Source organism: Pteropus alecto, unplaced genomic scaffold (genome assembly GCF_000325575.1).
Source record: "Pteropus alecto unplaced genomic scaffold, ASM32557v1 scaffold53, whole genome shotgun sequence".
Lineage (NCBI taxonomy): Eukaryota > Metazoa > Chordata > Mammalia > Chiroptera > Pteropodidae > Pteropus > Pteropus alecto.
Window position 1 is genome coordinate 4,328,842 of NW_006434366.1, and position 6,050 is coordinate 4,334,891.

Consider the following 6,050-nt stretch of genomic DNA (forward strand, 5'->3'; position numbering starts at 1 on the left):
GACATGTCAACAAAACACATGGGCTCTTTTTCGGTCGGATGTCAAATGGTCCCTTCGCAGCTAAAATGACAGTTGCACCTTTACCCGCTTGATCACCCAACTAAGAAAGTAAACCGGTTGGCTGGGAAACGATCCCATCTAAGGCATGAAAAGGCCATACAGTCCCAACATCTCAGCGTGGGCCTGCTTCCTGAGCAGCTCTTCGGTGGCTCCTGGCGTGTGATGAGGTTCCTTGGCTGTCTTACGCGCTTGGCATTTGAAGGGGCTGAGTTCTATCTTGGGCTGTTCCAGTTTATGCCGATAAACCGACCATGCAAAATGGCCTAGGGAATCTTGGAAAACGGAAGACACGGCAGAGCCCATAAAACAGAAAGGTTATTTGCACACACGGTCTCTGTGCGATGACTGTTTCTCACGGTTCTTGTCATTTACTGCAAATATATGTCCCCTCCCCCCCTCCTCCGCGACCTCAGCCACGACCGCCACCAGCGTAGAGCATAGATAAGACAGACAGACAAATGGAAAAGAAAACTAACGGGAAGAAGGCGACGCCGATGATCTTTAGTTTTCATTAAGCAGCTACCCTGTAAGATAAAGTGGAACGATCTGTAAAATTTCCATCAAAAAGAGAAGTTATAATCAGTATTTTTAAGGACGCGGTAAGTATAAACATGATCAAGAATAAATAAGATTTTTTTAAAAGCAGGGTTGAATAGGAATTTCTATACGAAATCAAGGAATTCTAGACTTTGAAGTACTCAAAAATCTATAGAAAATACTTTAACGATTAATAAAAAAGAATCCTTTCTTTTCACAAACTGTATTAAAATAATAGTCCCTATGGTAGGAGTGAGTGTAGCAAGATAATCACCCCCATACTGTGGAGTGGGCCATTAAGAGAACACGTACCCCTCCTTTTATTTTTTTTTTTCCAGTTTAAATCATTAATAGAAAAAAAAAAACACAATCTTTTAGAATACACCTCTGGTAAGCTTTTTGGAAGAAAAACGCATTGGTCTGCACGTCTTAAGTTGTTACATACTAAAGAGATCTGGTGACAGCTAATATTCAAGTTCTCTGCTAACAGAATGATTAAATGCTTTACATTTCCATAATGTAAAATGCACATTCTCGTGTTTCTTTGCAAATTCTACAGTTTGTCAATTTTTTTGATTTGCACATAATAAGATGCATTGTAGGAAACCTGTTTTTTTTTTCTCCCTTTTTGTTCCAAGTTTACGAATCAGCTATTTTAAAAGTTCGCTTTGATTTCTCATTGACTGGAGTGCCAGCCTGCTGTCACCACCGTCTGCTGGGAATTTAAAGTCAACTGTTTAAAATGCTTAAAACAAAAACCCACAATGAGCCATGCTGTTTGATGATGGTTGGCCCATTCTTCATAGAGGCGGTATTTCTTCCAAGGCATCCTAAAGCTCTTAAGATAAACTCATCGTAAGGTATAAATATATAACTAATATCACCAGACTGATATTAAAGGTGCAGGAGGTTATGACTTTTTTGCTCACACAATTTCTGTTCAGCCAAGAGGTATTTAAACCTCTCTGCTGAATCTGGTGTGTTAATCCCTGAGCAGTTATCACCTGAGACTGGATTTAGTTATTGGATGTGCAGGGCGTTCCTGAGACAGAAATAAACACCCAGCATGTCACAGACTCTGAACTGTTTATCTGCAAGTGACCGAAAAGTCTACTTATACCCACTGGCCACACGAACACATCTTAATTAAGGACAAACGCCATATGCTATTTAAGAACATTGTCCAGCTAAGGTTTCTCTGGAAGATCAGCTCTCCAACCAACCTTTGTCTCTTTTAAATCTTTTTATATGTTTCTCGAGTTTCCAAAAGTGTTGGTTTCCTCTCTAAAATATTTTCTTCCAGATGCGATAAGGTTTGAAAACTACATTATCAAATTTTGTATGTAAGTTTCCCGTCTTTAGAAATTTCCTGCCTGGCCAATTCTTGCTCATCCATTCCTCCGGGTCCACCCTCAATGAGATTTCTCCATGACGCTGTCCCCCAGTTCCCCCAAATACACAGGTAACATCTTCAGTTCTGTTTACTGGGTGTCGGTTGCTTGGGATCCAAACACAAGTAAGACGTGATCATCACTTTGGAGGGAGGAAGAAAGATGGGCTAATAATAGAAAAATAGCATTCGGGCAATCACATAATCCAGTGTCTTATTTGGAAATGGAACCCTAGAGTTGAACCCGGTGAGTTTAAGTCTTGGGGACTTTGTCTGTGTAAGGAGCAGCTAGTTACCCAGCTGTGTGACCTCTGTGAGACTCACGGAAGAGGATCAGGGACGAGGAAAGAGCAAGAACGAAGGTCCCAGAGTCTGACAGGCGCGGCATCCTCCAGGACAGCGGCTAGAGCGAGATGAGTTAGAGAGGACGGCAGGTGGCAAGGCAGAGCGCTGGGCCAGGGCGGGCCTCTTCTTAAGATGGGATGAGGAACTCAGACTTGCAACGTGAGGTTTTTCAAGGGCATTTTTCTATTATGACGTGCATGCAGAATACGGGTGAGCACCTCCGTTATCTATTGCTGTGTAAGGAACTAGTGATTAAATTGAGTGATTAAAACCATAATGAATATTATTCCTCACGACTCCTTCACCCGGGCTCGCTGACGTGGCTGCATGCCCCGGGAGCCTTATCTGGGCTAGAAGGCCTGAGATGGCTCCACACAAGTGTCCGGTGGTTGGTCAAGTCACCTCTGTTCTCGTCCACACACCCCTCACCCCCTACTCCACCCAGTAGGTGAGACCGGCTTCCTTTCATGGCGGTCACAAGACAACGTTTCAAGAGGACCGCAGTGGAAGCTGCAAGGCCTCTTAACTCAGAAGTGTCACCGCCGCTGCATTCTCCCGGTCAGAGCAGGTCACACGGGTCCAGCCCAGGTGGACGGGATAGGGAAGCGCAGTCCACTCCTGACGGCAGGGGCAGCAAAGCCACCTGGAGGAGTGGCTTTGGAGTGGCAGAGGAGTGTGCACACCTGGATGGGGCGGTTCGCGGTAAAGGTTTGCAATCTGTCTCAGCAGGATGGTCTAGTTGGTCCCGCTGAGGGGGCACAGCGTCTCAGAGCTGGGTGTGACACGGCAGCAGAAATGGAAATCGCGTACACGAGTGCCTGAGAGGGCTCCGTTTTGCTGCCTCTGGACTGACACTTGCCCAGGTTACACACCTTCCTGGTGTCACCCAGTCCCTGAAGCCGGCATGTCAACCCAGGTTGTCTGACTATGGATCATGCATTTGTTTTTTAATTCTTTAATTTTTTAGGCGAGGCAACCCTTGGTTGACCTCACAGATTGCAAAGACCTTGTCAGCTTACAATCCCTTATTTTTTTACAGCTACAGCACCCAGTCTTCCTAGGTGGTCTCCCTCCCAAGTACTAAGCAGGCCCGACCCTGCTTAGCTTCCGAGATCAGATGGGATCTGGCTTGTTCAGGGTGGCATGGCCGTAGACTCAGATCGTGCATTTGTAATTAAAATATTCTACCATTATCCACTAAAATGTGTTCACAGACACATACACAAAATCTTTGAATGATAGTATCATATTTACCACAAGAGAAGCACAAAAGTATCCTGGAAACCAGTAACTCTGCATATTGACTTTGCTTGTCTATTACCGCGGTCATCAAATGCTGGCGTTACCCGCTGAAGTCTTTCTCAATGAGAATGACAGTTTCCACAGGGCAAGGACCAGGTCTCACTCATTGGTGTGACCCAACACGGTGGCTGGCTGGGTCACAGGAAATGTCTTACAACTATTACTGAATTAGTTAATGAACTGAAATATTACAAAGCTAATTCAGGATATTCTGAGCAGAGGAAAGCTATATATTTTTAAATTTTTATTCCTTGTGATAAATTTTACTCCTTTATTCTCAAATGATAACAAAAGAAAATAAATCACCAATGATAAACTTTGGAAAAAAAAAAAACGATAATGAACAAAAAAGGTCCACTTACTGCCTTATGATCTAGAAAAGAAAACGGGTTTATTTTTTGATGTACCTTTCCTTAATATCGGTTTAAAAATCTTACTTATAACGACGTATTTTTAGAATCATAAACAACGGCGATGAAGACTTAAGCCATTCTACAAAAACAAGACACTGCACGTAAATTAAAACCCCAAGGACACAGAGCTGGTTTTCTAATACCCAAAACAGCTAGTAAATGGAACTGAGAAATCTAAGGAAGGAGAGCCTTAATTGGCCTGGATAACAAGATGAATCATCATTCCTCTTCCCAGAAGTAAGTAAGGAAATAAACTCCTGTGAACATGTCCTGTTGTCAGCTATGGCGTGTCACCAGCCCAGGTCACAGGGCGAGACAGACAGGCACCTTAAGGGCACTGAACGTTATCAGTTATCTCTGCTCATTCCTACTCTCAGGCTACATTCTGATTTCAAAGTCCATCTGTCTAAAGGGATAACCTCCCTAAGGAGGGAGATAAAATCTTTGAAGAATCAAAGCGCTGCCACACCCGACCTTTATGGAAAGGCAGAGGCGGCATCCATGACAGGGGTCTCTTGTCACCCGTGTAAGCACAGGGCGGCGTTTCAATGTTCGGCTGTGCACAGGAGCGCATCCTCCAGACTCCATCTTTTCCCCCTCAAGTGCTCGGGGTCGAGCTAGAGAAGAATGTGGGACGTTACTCCACTTTGCCCACTGGGGCTGAATAAGAGGGTCACGTACATCTCCACCACTGTGCCTGCCCTCACGTTCTCACCCGAGATGGCAGGGGCCGGTCACCGGCCCACGTGGAGGCTCACTGTGTTAGGACTCTCATTGGAAAGACAAACCAAGACTTTCATTTTTTCCCCCGGCTTCGCCCAAGGGACCAGGACACAAAAATTACCGCGTTGCGTGGAGGAGCCTCGAGCTTGCTGCCGAGATGCCCAGCTCCATTTCTCAGCGTCGGTCTCCAGAGATACTGACTCTGACTTCCTATTTGTGGCTTTATTGCTATATATGATCATGCTGAAAATTCAAAGAGGGTTGTGCATTATTCTATTCCCTATTCTGATTTATTCTATTATGAGTTTGAAAATGAATTTAAATGTCTAAAACACATCAACAGAAAAAGATATTCCGCTCCTTAATCCCTAAACTACTAACGCTCAAGGAAGCGACTTGAAAAACATCAACCGACACGGCTTCAAAGACCCGAGGGCTCTGCTAATAAAAACGCAGACACTGCACACAGCTTGGTGGGGAAGCTGCGGTTTGCAGGAATCACGCGACGCCATCCGAATTAATATCTGCAACGCTCACAAATCGGATTCTTCTTCTGATATCTAAAGGCCTGCAGAAGGGTGTCCTACATCATCAGCCCCTTGAGGAACTCTGGATAAACACAAAATAATTATGTCCCTAGAGATGAACTACGACGAGCTGTCCCCCCGAGAGCGCCTTTGTTTTGATGTTCGAGCGAAGAATGGGTGTTATTGGTATTTCAAAGGAAACCCGCCCCCCCAGAAGCAGGCTGCAGTAAAAACTGACACACAGATTAAAAAGGCGATTAAATATTAATGACGCCAAGCCCACTTACCAACCAAATGCTGAGGAAAGGAGGCATCTTTCTTCCAGAGAATGTGAGTTCCGTTCATCGCATTCTATCACTTTGAAACAACAAATCTGCCCGTGTTATCGCATGCTAAGCATCATGTTTTGGATCGCATGGGCCTGACCTCTGCAAAGCAAGCTGGTTACTAAATAATGCATCACTGCAATATTTGTGCCTTTCAGGGAAAACATGGAGACTACCTCGGATGAGACTTTGAGTGTAAAATGACAAATGTCTTCCTCTGATAAGCTGGGTGGGGTTCACCCCGGGTCCCAGACATTGCTGACGGTGTGGTTCCGAAGATCTAACTGGACAACAGGCTAGGTGTGATAGCTAACCGCGCCATTTTCCAAGACGATTTTGATATGAGAAGTCTTTTATCATAAATGGCTCTTCCCCAATCTAGTTATCATCAGTCTCCACGCTAAAGTACAGAAAACCCAGACTTATT

At 44.6% G+C, this 6,050-nt stretch overlaps 1 pseudogene; it reads right to left on the reverse strand.

Annotated features, from left to right (window-relative positions):
- Positions 1–3,368: 3,368 nt before the first annotated feature.
- On the reverse strand, positions 3,369–3,487 carry LOC112477585 (annotated as a pseudogene).
- Between the last annotated feature and the right edge of the window lie 2,563 nt (positions 3,488–6,050).